Genomic DNA, 20,828 nt, shown 5'->3' on the forward strand with positions numbered 1-20,828 from the left:
ACCTCTCCTCTTGTAGACTTTTCTACATATTGTGTCAAGAAACCTTCCTGAACACACCTGGCAAACTCCACCCTATGTAAACCCCTCACTCTATGGAGATGCCAATCAATGGTAAATATCCCACCACAACAACCGTATCACCATTACACCTTTGCGGAATCTGTCTCCCTATCTGCTCCTCGATGGCCTGTTACTTTCGGGTGCTCAATAAAAAAACAGTCGACTTATTGACTCCTTCCTATTCCTAACTTTCACCAATTGATATTCTGTAGACAACCCCTCCCTGACATCCTCCTTTTTTGCAGCTGTGACACCATCCCTGATCAACAGTGCCACGCCCCCACCTCTTTTGCCTCCTTACATATCCTTTCTGAAACATCTCAAGCCTGGCACTTGATTTCCTCCCCCTGAACCATCCCAGTCTCTGTAATGGCCTCAACATCATAGCTCCAAGTGCTGATCACGCCCTAAGCTCATCCGTATTATTCATAATACTCCTCGCTTTAAGATAGATACATCTCAAATTTCGATCAGAGCGCGTCTCTTCTCTATCTGAGAAGATAGAGACCCTGAGCCTGAGTCTCCAGAGGGTTCCTGTGCTGTGAAAGACGTCCTGCCTCGTCCTTGTGCCGAAGACGCCGCGCCCCAGTGGCCTCAATGACTACAGACCGGTGGCATTGACCTCCGACATCATGAAGACCCTATAGAGACTTGTTCTGGAGCAGCACCGGCCTATGGTCAGGCCACACTTAGATCCCCTCCAGTTCGCCTACCAGCCCCGACTAGGAGTTGAGGATGCCATCGTCTACCTGCTGAACCGTGTCTACGCCTACCTGGACAAGCCATCGAGCACTGTGAGGGTCATGTTTTTTGTCTTCTCCGGTGTGTTCAACACCATCCGCCCTGCACCATCCCTGGTGTCATGGATTCTTGATTACCTGACTGGCAGACCACAGTACGTGTGCTTGCAACACTGTGTGTCCGACAGAGTGACCAGCAGCACTGGGGCTCCACAGGGGACTGTCTTGTCTGCCTTCCTCTTCACCATCTACACCTCGGACTTCAACTACTGCACAGAGCCTTGCCATCTTCAGAAGTTTTCTGATGACTCTGCCATAGTTGAATGCATCAGCAAGGGAGATGAGGCTGAGTACAGGGCTACGGTAGGAAACATTGTCACATGGTGTGAGCAGAATTATCTGCAGCTTAATGTGAAAAAGACTAAGGAGCTGGTGGTGGACCTGAGGAGGGTTGAGGCACCGGTGACCCCTGTTTCCATCCAGGGAGTCAGTGTGGACATGGTGGAGGATTACAAATACCTGGGGATACGAATGACAATAAAATGGACTGGTCAAAGAACACTAAGGCTGTCTACAAGAAAGGTCAGAGCCGTCTCCATTTCCTGAGGAGGCTGAGGTTCTTTAACATCTGTCGGACGATGCTGAGGATGTTCTACGAGTCTGTGGTGGCCAGTGCTATCATGTTTGCTGTTGTGTTCTGGGGCAGCAGGCTGAGGGTAGCAGACACCAAGAGAATCAACAAACTCATTCGTAAGGCCAGTGATGTGGGGATGGAACTGGACTCTCTGACGATCGTGTCTGAAAAGAGGATGCTGTCCAAGTTGCATGTCATCTAGGACAATGTCTCCCATCCACTACGTAATGTATTGGTTGGGCACAGGAGTACATTCAGCCAGAGACTCATTCCACGGGGATGCAGCACAGAGCGTCATAGGAAGTCATTCCTGCCTGTGGCCATCAAACTTTACAACCTCTCCCTTAGAGGGTCAGACACCCTGAGCCAATAGGCTGGTCCTGGACTTATTTCCATCTGGCATAATTTACATATTATTATTTAATTATTTATGGTTTTATATTGCTACATTTATACTCTATTCTTGGTGGTGCAACTCTAACGAAACCCAGTTTCCCTCAGGATCAACAAATTACGTCTATCTGTCTATCTTTCTCTATTTGTCAACCAACCTCCCTTTCCTCCGTCAGTTCAATTCGGTTGCCAGCATCCCGCACCCCGGCAATTCTAGTTTAAACTTTCATCAATAGCCTGAGCAAACCTCCCTGCCAGAATATTGGTCCCCTGGAATTCAAGTGCAGCCTGTCTTTTTGTACAGTTCACAAAAGAGGTCCCAATGATCCAAAAATCGGAATCACTGCCCCTTGCCACGCATTTATACTCTACCTCATCCGATTCCTGCACACACTATCACGTGACACGGGCAGTAATCCCGAGATTACTACCTTTGAGGTCCTGCTTCTCAACTTCCTTCCTAACTCCCTGTGGTCTGTTTTCAGGACCTCCTCCCTTTTTCTACTTATATGGTTGGTACCAATATGTACCACGACATCTGGCTGTTGCCTTCCCACTGCAAGATATCGTGGACGCGATCAGAAACTTCACGGACCCTGTCACCTGGGAGGCAAACTACCATCCGCGTTTCTTTCCTACGTCCACAGAATCGCCTGTTTGACCCCCTTACTGTTGTCATCCTCTTCATTTTCCTACCCTTCTGAGCCACAGGGCCAGACTCTGTGCCAGAGGCTCGACCACTGTTGTTTACCCCAGGTAGGACTTCTCCCCCAAAAGTACTCAAACACGACTACTTATTGTTAAGGGGGACAGCCACTGGGGTATTCTCTAGCATTTGGCTCTTTACCTTCCCTCTCCTGACTGTTACCCACTTATCTGTCTCCTCAGGCGCCGGAGTGACTACCTGCCTATAGCTCCGCTCTATCACCTCCTCACTGTCCCTGACCAGACGAAGGTCATCGAGCTGCAGCTCCAGTTCCCTGACGCGGTCCCTAAGGAGCTGCAGCTGGGCGGACCTGGTGCAGATATGGCCGTCTGGGAGGCTGGGAGTCTCCAGGACCTCCCACATATGACACCAAGCACAGAAAACCGGCCTCACACACATTCTTTCTGTCTGTATTCTACACAAGTAACCTACCTCGCCTCGACCGTTTATGGCAGAAGCCCCGTTGAGCCAAAACCTTCCTACACTGTCTCCCTCTACTCTGTCGCCCGCTGTATAAAGCTGTCTTCTTTTTAAACTCTTCCCACTGTTGCCGCCGGTTGACGTCCACGCGCGTGCGCAGTCGTGCCCCGTTCAAACCGCTGAACAAATAAAGAGGCAGTTCCAACCCCTCAAGTTCTTGACTGTCCTGATTCTCCTCCAGTGAAGATTTGCCCGAGTTATTCAAGACCTCGCTTGCCTCCTTGGTTAATGAAATACCTACTTTTGTTTAACCTTTACAACTCTCTGTGTGATCCTGTGCTTTGGTACAGAGATACAGCGTGACACTGATAGATTAAGAAATGTATTTATTAGAAGTGATTACAAGTTACTGATACATTGATCTTAGCCCTTGTGGAGAAACGTCCTCTTCCGTCGCAGTCGCGTTCCTGTGGCATCCTTCGCTGCGAAATAGAAGCAATGGATTTAAGTCACGCAGGATGGTCTATGCCAATCATTTCCCCTGGCCAGCGATCACCAACCGAGGTTTGATTCCCGCCGCTCTCTGAAAGGAGTTTGTCGGTTCTCTCCATGACCATGCTGGTTTCCTCTGTGTGCCCGGTTTCCTCCCACGGACCACAGGCTTTTCGATAGAGAAGGGGTTTAAATTAAGCGTGATCTGTGCCACAAGGGTTAGTAAGTTGTGGGCAGGTTACGTTGGCGCTAGAAGCGTGGCGCTTGCCGGCAGGCCCCAGCACAATCCTCCCTGACACCAGTGATACATTTCACTCTCTGTTTGACGTACTTGGGACGAAGATCATCTTTCGTCTTTAAAGGCGCTTCTATTGGAAGGCCTTTTAATGTTGTTAATGTACCTGTCTCTGGTACTTCCACTAGCAGCTCATTCCGTTCCGTAATCTCACCACCCTCTGGGTGAAAATGATCTCCCTCCAGTCCCCTTTTAAATCTCTCCCTTTCTCTCAGGAAGCCAGTGCTCCCTTTGGAAGATCCCGTTCCCTGGGATAACACTGCAAGTATCTACGTCATCTAGGGCCCCCGGAATTTAATATGCACCTGCAAGGTCGTCCCTCGGTCCTCTGCTCGCCATGGATTAAAATCCAAAGCTACCTATCACCTTGATATAACACTGGCCCTCGAGAGCCAGCAGCATTCTCCACAATCTCCTGCACTCTTTCCAGCTCAATAAATTGGGGTGGGGGGGGGATATCTAATGTGAGTGGAAAGTACTGGCGGGAATGTCAGAGGTAGGATTTTCACACAGAGATTGGTGGGTGCGTGGAACTTCCTGTCAGGGTTGGTGGGAGAAGCAGCTACATTAGCAGCCTCTTGAACAGCACAGGCACCGACCCATCAGTCCATCATCCTCCTGGTCCCTGTATATACTGATCCAAACTTAACTGTTGAAATCAAAATTGCATCCAACACTTCTGCTGGCAGCTGGTTCCGCACGCTCACCACCCTCTGAGGGAAGAGGTTCCTCCTCATGTTCCCCCTAAGCATTTCACTTTGACCCTTAATCCTTGACCTCTATTCTTGCGCAACCTCAGTGGGAAAAGCCTGCTTGCATTTACCCAATCTATTTCTGTTTCTGTGATGTACTTTTCCATGTTCAAACATCATAGCACAGTACAGGTCCCTCGGCCCACTATGTTGTGACAAAATTTTAAGGTCAATCCAATCCTTCTCTCCCACAGAGCCCTGCAGTTTTCTGTCATCCATGTGGCCATCTCTGACATCCCCCGTATATTTTCCTCTGGTCACCGAGAAACTATGCCCCCTCGAATCGGCCATTTCTGTTTCGGAAAACAGTCTCTGGCCATCCACTTGATCTCTGCTTCTTATCATCCTGTAAAGCTCTATCAAATCACCTCTCCTTCTTCTGCGCTCCAAAGGGAAAAGGTCGCTCAACGTATCTTCATTAGACACTTTCTCTAATCCAGACAGCATCCTGGCGAATCTGCTGTGCACACTCTCTAAAGCTTGCACGTCCTTCCTATAACTGAGGCGACCAGAACTGAACAAGATAGTCCCAGTTGTGTCTAACCAGGGTTTAAAGAACTGCAGCATCACCTCGTGGCTCCTGAGCTCAGCCCCGCGAATAATGAAACCCAGCACAACGTACGCCTTCGTAAACACCCTGTAAACTTGCGTGACGACTTTCAGGGATCTGTGGACGTAGACCCCGAGATCTCTCTGCTCTTCCTCACCGCTGAGAATCCTGCCATTCAGCCTGCGTTGTGTTGCTCTGTTAAACGGCATTTCCCTCTGACCATTTTGTGGGTTTATGGGGAGATCGGATACTGCTGGCTTAAGCCCGGCGTCCGACCTGTCGGTGCGTGACGGTGTGAGGGAGGGATACCATTTTCTACCTTTGTCTCCTCGGAATTACACGGCGGGTGATCACCTCCTGTGACTGCTGCTGTCCTTCTGGCGAAGAACCTGTCTAGTCCTTGCCGACCGTAACTGTGTCTAGTCCCACTGATTTGCACCAGGGCCATAGCCCTCCAGAACCCTCCGACCTGTATATACTGATCCAAACTTAACTGTTGAAATCAAAATTGCATCCAACACTTCTGCTGGCAGCTGGTTCCGCACGCTCACCACCCTCTGAGGGAAGAGGTTCCTCCTCATGTTCCCCCTAAGCATTTCACTTTGACCCTTAATCCTTGACCTCTATTCTTGCGCAACCTCAGTGGGAAAGCCTGCTTGCATTTACCCAATCTATTTCCCTCATAATTCTGTATACTTCGATCGAATCTCACCTCAGTCGTCCGCGTTCCTGGGAATTAAGTCCGACCCTATTCAACATTTCCCGAAATCCCAGTTCCTCAAGGCCCGGCAACATTGTCGGCCGAAGCGCTTGCACTGCGCTGTAACGGTCTTTCTTCTAACAACCCTGTAAAGTGTCTCTGCACTCAGTTAATCTCGCCTGTAGGTAGTTGACCAGAATTTCAAATGAGGCCTCTTGAACGGTTCTACAACTTCAACATAACGTCCAATCTCCTGCACTCAGTGCTTCGTGTTTTGAAGGTCAATGTGTCGAAAGCTTTCTATACGACCCGATCTACCCGTGAAGCCACTTTCACTGAATTGTAGACCTGTATTCCCAGATACCCTTTGTTCTAATGCACGCCTCAGTAAACGGTGGGAGGACCTCATACATGACCAACCCGCTCTGCATGCTGACCCTGGATAGGAACACGCCCACAGGAGAAGGCCGCATCCAGCCCTGAGGAATGGTGTCAGGGAGGTGGGAGGGAAGCGCGGGCAGCGGTGGGCGGGGTGGGGGGGGGAGCGGTCAAACTCGCCACATCGCCCTCGCGGTGGAAGGGTCTCCGCGGGATCTCACCTGGTGCTGGCCAGTGGTATCTAGCGATGGCGGCCTCATCTGACGGGGATAAAATGGGAGGGATTCAATAGTCAGATGGGCTGGAGGAAGGGAGGGGAGAGAAAGGGAGTGGAGTGGACCGCATGAGACGCCACTCTTCAGGAGCGTGGAGGGGTCTGCAGGAGAGGGAGGGGAAGGTGTGGCAGTAGGGGCGAGTAGAGGGTAGGAGGCAATGGAGATGAAAGGGCGTGATTGAGCAGAACTGGGTGAGGAGAAGCTGTCAGAGTGTGAGTGCAGGGAGGTCAAAGGTGTGCACGGGGGATGGTTTTGGGTCCGGGGGCTGGGTGGGATGGGCGTGCAGAGCGAATGGAGGGGACCAAGGGGCGACGGGCTCGGAGAATCAAGGAGATGTGGGCAGAAAAGCAGACGGAGAATGGGGGGGGGGGGTGCTGGTCGGGTGGAGAGGAACTGGACGGGGGTATGTGACGCAGTGATAGAAGGGAGGGGACCGAGGGGCGACGGGCTCGGAGAATCAGGGGAGATAGAGCCAGAGGAGTGGACGGAGATTGAGGGCGGGTCGGGTGGGGAGGAATTGGACGGGAAGATGTGACGCAATGAGCAAGTGGATGGAGTGTTCGAGAACATGAGGAACGGGATGCGAAGGGTTTGAGGGAGAGGCGAGAGGGTGAGTGCAGAGGAGTGAATTTGTGAATGGGTAGGGTGTTGGACAAAGGGAGCTGTGTAGAGGGATATGGAGCGCGTAAGGAGAGGGATTGGAGGGAGGGGTGCCCAGCGGTCTGAAGGGGCAAGGAGTGACATTCAGTGGGACTGGGGAGAGGGCAGTGGGGTAGAAACCTCTGGGCAGGGAACAGGGAGGAGGTGTGTCCGCTGTCAGGGTTGCAGTGAGTGGTTCGGGAGGGGAAAGGGGAGGGGCCAGGTGCCTACAATTCTCGTAGTAGTCGTAGACGGTCACGTAGGCGTCCTGAAGATTCTCCACCACGAAGACTCGGTGAAGAAGTGCAAGCACTTCGACAGGCAGGAACTTGTGCATCTGTAGGCCGAGCGGTGGGTTGGCGATTCAGTACGAGATCTCCTCCGCACGTCGCCTGCTCCCCCACTGTCCCAGACGCACCTTCCCCCCCTCCCCTGCAACCGTCAGGACCAAGCTGAGACTGATGGGACGGGGTCCTCGCCACTCACCTCTGGAATGTACACCAGCAAGTGCCCGTCCTGTGTCTCTGACCTGCTCACACAAGGATGGCTCGGCTTCTGTAGCAGAGAGAGAGTTATTTATAAAGATGAAAAAGATCAAATATCAGTTGTTGTTTTTTTTTTTCCTTTAAGTCTGTCTGAGGCGGTCCCAAGCCCGGCTGTGAACATAAGAACATATGAAAAAGTAGCAGAAATAGGTTATCTGACCCGGCGAGCCTGCTCCGCCATTCAATATGATCATGGCTGAGCTGGCCATGGATTCATCTCTGCCTACCTGCATTTCCCCCACAACTCTTAATTCCCCCAATATGCAAGCGTCTATTCAAACTTGTCTTAAACATATTTACTCATGTAGCCTCCACTGCGAATTGGGCAGATAATTCCACAGATTCATCCCTCTCTGGGAAAAAGAAGTTCCTCCTCATCTCCATCCTAAATCTACACCCCCGAATCTTGAGGCTATGTAGTACTCCAAGTGTGGTCTGACCAGGGCCAGATATAGCTGTAACATTACCTCTCAGCTCTTAAACTCGATCCCACGGTTGATGAATGCCAATGCACCGCATGCCTTCTTACCCACACAGTCAACCTGCGCAGCAACTTTGAGTGTTGTATGGTCTTAGACCCCAAGATCCCTCTGATCCTTCACACTGCCAGCAGTCTTACCAATAATAGTATATTCTGCCATCATATTTGACCTTCCAAAATGATGGTATCTGGGTTGAACAACATTTATCTGGGTTGAACTCCATCTGCCCCTCTCGGCCCAGTTTTGTATCCCGTCGATGTCCCGCTGTAACCTCTGACAGCCAGTCACACTCTCCACAACACTGACATCCTTTGTGTCATCAGCAAATTTAATAGCCCATCCCTCCACTTCCTCATTTCAAGTAATTTATAAAAATCACGAAGAGAAGGGCTCCCAGAGAAGATCCCTGAAGCACAGCACCGGTCACCGACCTATATGCAAAACATGACCCGTCTACAACCACTCTTTGCCTTTTCTGTGCAAGACAATTCTGGATCCACAAAGCAAGGTCGCCTTGGATTCGTGTGTTTCTGGGTCCCTTTGGGTGTTGGATGTGCGTCGACATATCGATTTGGGGATGCGTGCACATCTCGGGAGGTGTCGGCAAACCTGGGGTTCGATGACTGAAGGGTTTGCACATGGATTTGGAGGTGCGCACAGATTTAAGAGCACTGCTAGATTTGGAGCTGCACACAGATTTCGAGCTGTCAGTTAATTTGGGTGCTCCATGTAAGTACATAGGTTTGTTGGTTTACCCACCGATTAGCGGCTGGACACAATTCTACGTGTATTGGTAGATTTGTGGCTGCACTTGGATTTGGGGTGTCCTGAACTTTGAATTTAGCCTTGCATTTTAGGGGACTGCACATGGATTTGGAGATGTGCACTGATTTAGGAAGAGTCGAAGAATATGGGGTTGCACACGGAGTTGAGGATGTGTGAGATTTTGATGTGTCGACAGATTTAGGATGTCATTGAACTTTGAACTGCATTTCTTCCTAATGTTTTCAGGTAGGAGCATTTATTTTGTAATCTGTTTGAAATTTTTCTTCCTCTGGGTACTGATGTGCATATTTCGGAGTCATCGGTTTTAGGTTGCGCACGGAATTGAGGTTCACAATGATTTGGGATCATGCTCTAATTTGCGGGCGCACACGGATTTAGCGGTCCATACTGATTTGGGAATGTGCTCTGATGTAGGCGGATGTTAAGAATACGCCGATCAACATGAATTTAGCGGTGCATGCAGATTTGGTGAAGTTTACGAGTATTTGGGGGTACAGATTAATTTGGCGATACCAGCCGATTTGGAGTGTCTTTGGATTTGGGGATGCACACGGATCTCGGGGTTTGGGGGTTTTGGCAAATTGAAGGCTGCACACACATTTGGTATTGCCGGCGGACTTGGAGATGCGCACCGAGTTGGGGTGTGTCAGATTTGGTGTCGGCGTTTTGTGGTGTCTGTTAATTTGGGGGTGCACACAGATTTGGGGATCTTCATAAATTTAGGAGTTTATCGGCGAATATGGTGTGCATATGGAATTTGGGATGCGAAAGGAATTGGTATAATCCAATGTGTATGTGGGGGTGCCTGCTGATTTGGGGCAGTGACGAATATCAAGGTTCTTTCATTCGTACAGTCATTAGCAATAAATGCAATTTGAATTTTGACGTTTGTTGATATTTCATGGTTCAGGCAGTCATTATGTGAAGTGTTTGAAGTCACTGTTACTCGGAGAATCTAATTTGAATGTGGGGGTTGCAGAGTTTTAGCGGTGCGCACAGATTGGGGATGCAGATGATTTGAAAGTGCGTGAAAGCACACACACAGACACTCGCGCACTCTGACACAGACACACATACACACACACACACACACACACACACACACAGTCTCTCACACACACACACACACACACACATCCAGACACTCGCGCACACAGACACCCAGACACACACACACACAGACACACCCAGACACACACACACACACACACACACACACACACGCACGCACACACACACACAAACACACACAGTCACGCACACACACAGACACACACATATACACACACACACACACACACACACAGACACACACAGACACACACACACACACACTCGCGCACACAAACACACACACACACACACACAGACACACATACAGACACACATACACACACACACAGTCACACACACAAACACACACACACGCACACACACACACGCACACAAACACACACACACACACACACACACACAAAACACACAGACACACACACACACACATAACGGAAGTTTCATCTACCTTTCCAGCTCTCCGCCATGTTCTTTGACATATGTGGGGTGATATGATTAAGAAATTCTCACCCCACCACCACTGGACTGTTGAGTTTTATGGCCATGCAGTAGGGTCAGGGGTAGTTTCGGGACGAGGCCCCAAATGTTCTGACTGTGACTAAGTCAGTGAAGTAGTTGGAAGGTTTCATGGATCGGAAAGAGCTTATTCATGTCGCCACACACAGACAGGTTACAAAGGACCCTTTAGGTCGTGTCCACAAAACACCAACTACAGCAAGTGTTTATACCATTGATGAGAATGGTAACAGTAGGCGATTCAATGCAATTTTACAGACTTTATTTCAATATTCTGTATTTGATAAATGATTTCCCTGAAGTACATATTTACAGTGGAAGCAAATGCTATTGATAAGACACTTCGAAGGTTCTGATGCTGTTACTGGGACAAAGTTACTCACACAGCTGGTCTAAAAATTAATTCACTAAATTAATCACAACCTGTCACCGCGGGGATGGCACCTGTCTGATGTAATAGGTTTCTAAATAAGTTAAGGAGTTTTATTATACAATATGTTGAAGTCTGTCCCTGTGGGGTCGCTAGATGGTGTTTATAAACCCGGGACATGTGGTGCTTCAACATTTCATTCCAATAGACCGCCTGAGGCACAGGGGGACACATTGCCGCGCAGGGGAAATGTCGGCAATGTTGAAACGGTACTACAGGGTGCAGAGAATATTGTACCTGCTCATTACCGTCACTGGAGTTCCTGGTGAGTGAGCAGAGCAGTTTATGTTTGGTATTTCCGTGTGTTAACCGGTGTGAACCTGTTTATGATCAATCGACAAGCTTCCAACTTGATGATCTTTGCATAGATATCCGTCAAAGATATTTTTCCTGTCAATTCAACATCCTGATTATTTCATATTTAATGACAAGATGAACGAATCCCCGGTCTCTCCTCTAACTCAGGGGATCGACCTGAATTTTGTTTTTGCCTTTAATATTATCTTGTCCAGATTTGTCCCAGTACCGGGGCGGGCAACTCTCCTGGACGGTGTAACTGGGAGCCTTTTAATGGGACCTTGTCCAGAGTTGTCCCACAGCTGGGGAACGGAGGGTCCCCGTGAAGGGGTGACTGGGATGGGTTTACATTGTGAAGTTCACTTGTCTTGAGTTATTATTCAGACAGAACCCCTGGTCCAGTGTTTCACGTTTCCCGGTGGAGTCTGGCACAGATCACCTGAACCAGTGTCCATGCATCTGCTGCCGCGTGTTATCGAATTGAACTGTGCTGTAGAATTAATCCATTAACGGAGCCATTCAGTCTCTGGTTACCAAGTTGTTCCTGAGACCCGTCGTTATTGGGCGCTGTATCGACCTGAAGATAGGTCTCGCCCCGAAACGATAGATTTTTTTTTGGGTCCGGCCAGTATTTCGCGTGCGTTGCTCCCTTCTGTGTCCCTTCTCGGTCCAATCAGACGCTGAGCTTCAGGAGGCCTGGTCAGTCACGGTTAAATCAGTGAAACTGGCTCCGTCAGTGACTGGAATCGGGATCAGCACCGATCGTTGTTGTTCATACAGCTTATTTTTATCCTCGACAATTGTTCACACATCGTCGTATCTTCATACTGAAAAAGGCAGGTCAGAGACAGTGTGACCCGTGTCCGATGTTAGATTAGCAGTCGTTCACAGACTCTGGCACTCTTGATCTTTAGCTGAAGTCCGATCCCTCTTTAATTCCTGGAGAATGTGTTCAGTAATGCTAGGGTCGGTTCTCCCCCACCCCCACACCTCTCTCTCTCTCTCTCTCTCTCCAGTCAATTTAATGGCGATTGTGATCCTGTCCCGGGGAAACTGCGGCCTCTCTACCTGCACCACTCGCTACCTGGTGGCCATGGCAGCGGCGGATCTACTGACTATTGTCACCGAGGTCATTTTGTCTCGAATCAATTGGTATTACTTCCCGTGGAATTTTCTGGACATCACCCCTGTCTGCAGTGTTATCAATTCACTGAGGTACGCAGCCACAGACTGTTCGGTCTGGTTCACCGTCACTTTCACCTTTGATCGGTTTGTTGCCATTTGCTGCCAGAAGCTGAAAACAAAATATTGCACCGGGAAAAATGCGGCTGTGGTTCTGACAACAACCGGCATGCTGTTCTGGCTGAAAAACATACCCCGATACTTCACGTTTGAACACAGCGTGATCATCGATAACGTACCGTGGTTTTGTAGAACCAGGGACAATTATTTCACTGACCCTGGATGGATGGGATATGACTGGCTGGATATGGCTTTAACTCCGTTCCTCCCTTTCGCTGGGATCCTGCTGCTCAACGCTCTGACAGTCAGACACATTTTAGTGGCCAGTCGGGTCCGTAAGGGGCTGAAGGGTCAGAGCAAGGGGGAGAACCGCAGTGACCCGGAGATGGAGAGCAGGAGGAGGTCTGTGGTTTTACTCTTCACCCTCTCCGGCAACTTCATCCTCCTGTGGATGGCATCCGTTGTAAATGTCATATATTATCAGGTCGCAGGAAAAGGATCTGATTTCAGTGATTCCGAATGGATCTTTCACTATGTCGGAGTTTTGCTGAGGAATTTCAGCTGCTGCACGAATACATTTATTTACGCGGTGACTCAGTCGAAATTCAGGGAGCAGCTGATCGGCGCGGTGAAATACCCGGTCACCTCGGTGCTTCAGTTCATGAATAAAGCGGCGTCCTGAGCACTAGCCAGTGCGGGCCGCTGTGTGTCTCCAGCCCGGGCTCTGGTTCCTCTCATTCACCGCCTGATGGCCAAGGTGTTATTTCCGGGCGGGTTTTCCCCGCTACCGGCAGTTCCGGGACATTAGGGTAGTCTGTGTGGTGGAGGGAGGGGGCGTGGACGTGAGGGAGTAAAACACCGTCATGGTGACTCATAAACTCGGTGTCCCGCCATATGCCAATCAATGTACTGCTCCAGAATGCCGCGCAGCATTTGTTCTGTGGATATGTCTATCTATTCCCTTTCCTGCTCAGTACCTCACAGTCTGACGTCCCCAGACAACTGTAGGGCTGGTGTGATACTGGGTGGCCAATCCACTGCCAGTTCTCTAGTCTCCAACTTCCACATGAATAACGGGCTAACGTGAAAATATAGGGCGGGGTTTGGATAAACACTTTTTTTTTTAAATTGGTGAAAAGCCGCCCCATCTTAATGACCGCCTCTGCTACTAATGACTGACGACAATAGCTGAAAGCAGATTGTAGCTGGGAGATTAGTATCCAAGGATACATATAGTATGGAAAAAACAGGCTGGAAGGCAGAGGTGGTAGCATAGCTCTGTTTGTTAAAAAAAAACAAACAAACAAACAAAATCAAATCATTAGAAAGAGGTGATATAAGGGCGGAAGGTGTTGAATCATTGTGGATAGAGCTGAGGAACTACAAGGTGAAAAGACCCTGTTCAGACCATGCAACCGCAGTGAGGATGTGACCTACAAATTGCAACGGGACACAGTGAATGCTTACCGAAAGGGAAATGGTAGAATAGTCATGGGGGATTTAAATATGCGTGTAGATGGGGAAAATCAGGTTAATCCTGGATTCCATTTCTGGGAATTTCTAGAGTGCCTTCGAGATCGCTTTTTAAGGCAGCTGACGTTTGAACCCACTGGAGGATCTGCTCTCCTGCACTGGGTGTGGGGCAATGAAGAGAAACTGACTGGAAACCTGAAAGCAAAACAACCTTTAGGGGCAAATGAGCAGAATGTTTCTGAGCTCACCTTGAGGTTTGAGAAGGAGAAGCTGAACCAGATGTGCTGGTATTACAGCAGAGTACCGGTAATCACAGAGACAATTACAATCGGCCAGAATTAATCGGAAGGGAACACTGGCAGGGACTACGGCAGAGCAGCAATGGCTGGAATTTCCGGAAGCAATTCGGAAGGCTCGGGATAAATACATCACAAAAGAAGAAGAATTTCGCAGGAATGTCAATGCCAGCATAAAAATCTAAGAGAGGCGATATAATTGAGTAAAAAAAAAATAGTGGGAAGTTAGACAATTCGGAAGCTTATGAAAACCAAAAGAAGTCAACTAAAAAGTCATTAAGAACGTAAAGATGGAATACGAATTTAAGCTACACAGTGATATAAAAGAGGACACCAAAGGTTTCTTCAGCTACATGACGTGCTAAAGGGAGGAGAGAGTGAATTTCCGGCCGTGGGTAAACGAGAATTAGTAATGGGGGCAAACGAAATGGTGGACTGAATCAGATTTTAGGAGTATGGGCAAAAAATTGGCAGATGGAGCACAGTGTCGGGAAGTGTATGGAAGAAGAAATGAAAGGGTTAACTATTTTATAAATGGAAGGGAAATGTATTGTAACACGCGCTTCCTCTAGGCTTAATCAAGGGGTGACAATCCCCCTGCCCCGCCAAATTTAAGAAATCTCGTCGGGGTGGATGCTGCGCGATGTGTCCCCTGTTATAAATCAGTACCCCGAAATAACAAACAGTACACAATTTGCGGTTAAACGATTAAGCTTTATAACTATTACCTTGACTACATGGTTAGTAGAGAATATATATATATATAAAATAACAATAGGGCACCAATCTGATTAAACAGTCCTGTGCGCACGAAGTTGGAGCTCACGCAGTTCAGTTGTTCTTCTTCCTCCATCGATCTCCTCCTTTGGGCCCCCGCTCGGAGACGACCCCGTTCGGCGATCCACCACATTTCTCCGTTCGCGTCTTCTCTCTTCATCTCTCTCTCTCTCTCTCTCTCTCTCTCTCTCTCTCTCTCTCTCTCTCTTTTCGCAAAAGCCCGCAAAAGCAGCTGCTTCCAGAATCGCAAGGCAGGGCAACAAAATCCTGATTTGTTAACATGCATCAACAGTCCGGTTATCTCCGCCCATAACCAAAACATTGCTGCTACAGAGAAACCATTCCTTCAGCAGTGAACATCACAAAAAAACCATTACATAGCAGTGAACCCTTACAGCTCGTTACACTTTCCCCCAACCACCAAATTTAGTCATGTCCTCATGACGTTGAGATAGTTCGCCAACCCTTCCTACAAACACAAAGTCCAATCCAGATGCAAAGTCAGTGACATAGCTCGCCACAACGGCAGAGATCACACACTGTTCCCCAGGAGCTACATAGATCAACCTATCTGGTGGTCTACTAATTCTCTGAGACATCCGTACCTCCTCACCTAACTCTTCAGACTCAGACGCTGCTGGTGATACTTCGTGTCTGCTTGCCGAGTCCTCCCCCACCCCCACCCCCGCAACCCGGAGCCCTCTGTCCCGTGTCCATGCCCCGCTTTCTCTCCTTCAATGTCCTGCTGTAACCCAGGCTGCCTACAACTCCCCCACCCCCTCCACCTCACCTGACTCAGTGGAAAAGGGCCAGGGCTTTCTTCCTCAATCAACGGGGAGTTAGCGAAAGGCAGCATGTACCTCACATCCAGATCATCACCCTCCGAATCAGTATCCCTCTCTTGGGCGCGACCCGGACCAGCCTCTCCCGCTGTGGGCAGTGCAGTCGCCCCGCGTTTTCGCAGAGTCCCCTTACTAGGTGTAGGCCCCAAGTGGGGCTCTGGATCTACCTGCACCTCTTGTGCCAGAGGCAACAGGTGGTTCCGATGGAGAATCTTGACAGGCCCCTTCCCGTCTTCTCGTTTCACCCGCAACACTGGTAGGTTTGGCATCTGACTCTCCATCACATAGGGTGTGGCCACCTAGCGGTCAGCTAACTTGTACTTTCCAGGAAGCCCCAAATTCTTTATGAGGACTCGGTCTCCCGGTAGGAGTTGGGAGAACCTCACTTTCTGATCATACCTCCTCTTATTTCCTCGATTCTGCTTGGTGGCTGCAGCCCCAGCCAATTCATAAGCCCTTTTCAGCTCGCTCCTCATATCACAACATACTTCAGATAAGGCTTCGGTGGTAAGTCACCCTCATCAGTACCAAAACAAGGGTCAATGGGCAACCTCGCCTCGCGCTCAAACATCAGATAACATGGCGAGTACCCAGTAGCTTCATTTTGTGTACAGTGGTAACAGTGAACCAGATCTCAATATGTTGACTCCACCAGCTATCGATGATCTCCATGGTCCCGAGTACGTCTAGCAAGGTCCTATTAAACCCCTCAGGCTGGGAATCGCCCTGCGCGTGATAGAGCGCGGTCCTCGACTTCTCAACTCCAAGCATGCGCAGTAACTCATAGAAGAGTCTGCTCTCGAAGTCCCGTCCCTGGTCACTATGTATCCGCCTGGGAAGGCCATAATGAACGAAATACTTCTCCCACAACACTTTTGCCACCGTAGTCGCCCTCTGGTCCTTGGTAGGAAAAGCCTGAGCATATCTGGTGTGGTGGCCCGTAATGACTAAGACATTAGCCGTGTTGCTGGCATCGGGTTCTATGGACCTGAAATCTATACACACGAGGTCCAGGGGCCCTGCACTCTGCAAGTGGGACAAAGCAGCTGCCCGCATAGGCAGTGTCTTCCGGCGTATGCAACGAATGCACGACTTGCAGTATTCTTCAACCTCCGACTTCATTCGACGCCAGTAAAACCAGTCGCTGAGCAATTTATAGGTCGTTTCCACCCCCAAATGTCCAGAATCATCATGAAGAGACATCAGTGCAATCCTCTGATACTTCTTGGGCAGACCTAGCTGGCAACGCCGGGGTCGGATCGGTGATGACGTGACCCGGTATAAGATCTGGCTCTTCAACTGCAATCGAGGCCATTCTTTCAGTAATGGAGGCACCGAAGCGTCGTTCGTCTTCTCCACCTGAGCCATGTCTCCCTTTTCAACAGCGGACCAAATAGTGCCACTGCCCGGGTCATCCCGCTGAGCAGCCGCCACTTCCCCAGAACTCAATTCCGGCAGCAGTGAGGTCACAGTGAACCTGGGGAATGACGTCATCGGAAGCCGCCCATTGATCCGCTGCTCGATCCGGCCGCTCCTTTTCCTCTGCCTTCACGGTGATGGCAAACTGTCACAGGGCCGTCACCCCAGGGGCAGGAACGCTCTCCCCCTCCTCGTCCCTGTCCAGTCCCTCATGCACCTGTCGGGACAAAGCATCCGCATCAATGTTCCGGCTCCCCGGCCGGTACTTCAGGCTGAAATCATCCACCTCTGTCCAAAAGTCTCTACGGGTTTAGATATTCTCCACCCTCCTGTCCCTCCTCCCCTCCCTTTCTTCCCCAGGGGAGGGTAACCACACAGAAGCTGATTCAAGGGGTGACTCACTTTGGCGTAGCCCGTCAGGAATCTCCGATAATAACCACAGAACCCCAGGGATGAGCGCAGGGCGCTCACAGTCTGGGGCCTTGGCCAAGTGATCACCGCTTCTATCTTAGCCGGGTCTGTCACTACTCCATCAGGAATCTCCGATAATAACCACAGAACCCCAGGAATGAGCGCAGGGCGCTCACCGTCTGGGGCCTTGGCCAAGTGATCACGCTTCTATCTTAGCCGGGTCATCACTACTCCAAACCGTGAGATTACGTGTCCAACGCAGCTAACAGATGTTTGGCAGAACTAGCATTTGTCCAGGGAAAGTTTTAACCCTTCAGCTTTCAGGCAGCGAGCACCTTGAGTAGCCTCGCTTCATATTCTTCCAAGGTGAATCCAAATACTATGAGGTCATCAAAATACACCAACACCTCAGGCGAGTTCATATCACCTACCGTCTTCTCCATGACCCGCTGGAAGGTTGCAGGGGCTCCCGATATGCCCTGGGGCATCTTTTCGAACTGGAAGAATCCAAGAGGACATATAAAGACTATATTCTCTTTGTCGGCCTCACTCATGGGGATCTGCTACTATCCACTCCTCAAATCCAGCACACTAATCCACTTTGCACCACTCAGAGAGGCCAGCGCGTCTTCGAGCCTCGGGACCGTATACTGGTCAGGGACGCCTGTTCAGAGTCCTATAGTCCACACACATGCGTACCTTCCCGTTCTTCTTCCGGGCCACGACTACTGGGGAGGCCTAGGGGCTTTGGGACTCAGTGATGATCCCAGCTCCCTTCAACTTACACAAATGCTGCTGCACGTCTTCCATGTCTGCAGGGGCCAGTCGCCGCGACCTCTCTCTAAACGGGGTGTCCTCGGTCACCCGGGTAGCGTGACGCGTGCTCTTGGAACAACCAACATCAAACTCGCTAATGGAAAATACACCTTCCAGCTTCAACATCTTCTCCACCAGCCTCCTTTTCCTGCCCGGCGGCACCGGGGAGTCCCCGAAGTTGAATGACTCAGCGGTCAACTTCCCCCTCTTTTCCAATAGTTTCTCCCCGGCGTGCCTCACGGGGGCTCTAAGCATTACCGTCACCAGGAACAAATGCGCCAGGGGCATCCCCCGCTTGAAGGTGACCTCCCTCTTCGTAGTGTTCCTGACGATCACAGCCACCCTGCTCGGCTGTAAAACTGAGGGCTTCTGCAATTCGGGCCTCACCAGCACCCCAGCCAGAAATCCCGACACCCCCTTGTGGTTCTCCAGAGCGTCCACTAAGAAAGGTTCGCCCTCAGGCACTCTGGGAAATATGGTGGGTCTCCATCACTCTCGCTATTTCCCCGGGCCGTATCACCATTGGCTTCGACTGGGTGAACCACACGGTCCCTCGTTTAAATTTGGTATCCAGCCCAATGCTGCCACACACTTCCTCAAAATCACCTTGATACACTGGGAGCACGGACAGGGTCTCCAAAATCTCTCCCTCGCCTTATCCTTACAGACCCCCATGAGCCTCCTCACCAGAGGGATGTTGGTCCCCACCAGAATTGAAACGCAGCCCTTCTCAACAGGGAAACCAGCACCTCTATACCAAGACCCTCAGACACTCCCACATCGGCCTCCGAGAACTCCAGTTTCACTGACAAATAACCGTCGTATGGATAATCACCAGCACTGAGACCCCAAATCTCCAGTGCACTGAATGGTGTCAAGGGTAAATGCTTCAGATACCGGTTGTAAAACGAATGGTACAGTAACGTGACCTGCGACCCCGTGTCGAGTATGGTTTTAGCGTAAATACTCTCTATCCGTAGCGACACACTAGAGCGTGGTCCCACTAAGCCTTCAGGAATAGGGTCTTTTCCTTTCGGGAATTCCTTGGTACATTGCTGGGAACGTGTTCCCCCAGAGATACCGGGCCGTTCCCTAACTGGGTCCCCTCTAGGTTTTCCCAACGACTCTCCCTGCCGAGGTACCCGGGGGCTCACTCTCCTTCTGGCGTGAGACCAGCTGCCAGCAGCCCTCCGCACTGTTCGTCCCCTTGGGGAATCTGCACCCAGCCCAGCAGCTCCATCATATGGGGGGGCGGGTGGGATCACACCCGCAGATAACAGCTGATGTATCTCCGATCTGAACTCTGCCGCAATCTCCTCTACCGCTCCCCGGGGTAGGCTATCTGTGGTCACTTCACCGCAGGGGACACTACCGAGGACTGTACCTGCTGACTGAGTCCTCCCACGCTCCCGCAGCGTTCTCCTCTTCCCGTACCTCTCTGATCAGCTCAACAAAAGGTGGAGGGGGCACATCTTACGAGACTGTCAGAGACCCCACACAATCGGGTCATGGGACAGGGCACTCCTGGCTATCTGGTCCATTCTTAACCGATCCACCTCAGCCGCCTGAATGACCCCTCTGCGCCGTAAGCAATTTAGCTGCCTCTGTAGCCATAAAATAAAAGCAGAAACTTTCTCCCCCTTCTCCTGACGCATGTTTTGAAACCCCACCAGGAGCTCCACTGGGCTTCCAGTCGGATCAAAGTCATTGCCCAGTGCTTGTTGATAACTGACAGCTGTCGCTACGGGATAATGCAACCTGACAGCTCTCTCGTCAGCGGCCCGCCCATTCAAACTTTCAACCAATCGCTGTCGCTTTTCATCATCCGAGCACTGCCACTCATCTAACAACTGAGAGGTCCGTTCCGCCCACGTCTCATACTCCTCCTCCCCTTTAGGGGTGGGTGTTATTCCAGAGAATAGGTGGAGCCTGCCATAACTGGGACTTGGAATCTGAATTTTCCATTTATTCGCCAGAGAAGTAAGGGCGGCTACTACCTCAGAATTCTCATTCTTCACCGGGGGACGTGGACTAATTAGACCTCCAACTCCGACCACTCTTTCCCCTCACTCCTCAGAAATGACAGAAACCTGTCTTTGAAATCTCCGCCCCCAGCTCCCTCAGCGCTGGTCTGCATGAGAACAAGAGCAGCATCCGCCATTTTATCAAGTCTCCGCTCACAATCACAACTTCAACAGAACCTAACAGTGGAATTAACAATTCATCCGGAGTACAAATATCTGCCCCACTGGTTCATTTCTCAGGGTAATTACACAGCATCCAACAGAATCAATCCCGAACGCAGCCCCCACAATTGTAATTCTCGCTTTGCCTAGCGGCTTAATCTCGGGGGTGATAACCCCCTTCCCGGCCAAACTGAAGAAATGT

This window comes from Mobula birostris, chromosome 20 (genome assembly GCF_030028105.1).
Source record: "Mobula birostris isolate sMobBir1 chromosome 20, sMobBir1.hap1, whole genome shotgun sequence".
In the NCBI taxonomy this organism is placed as follows: Eukaryota; Metazoa; Chordata; class Chondrichthyes; order Myliobatiformes; family Myliobatidae; genus Mobula; species Mobula birostris.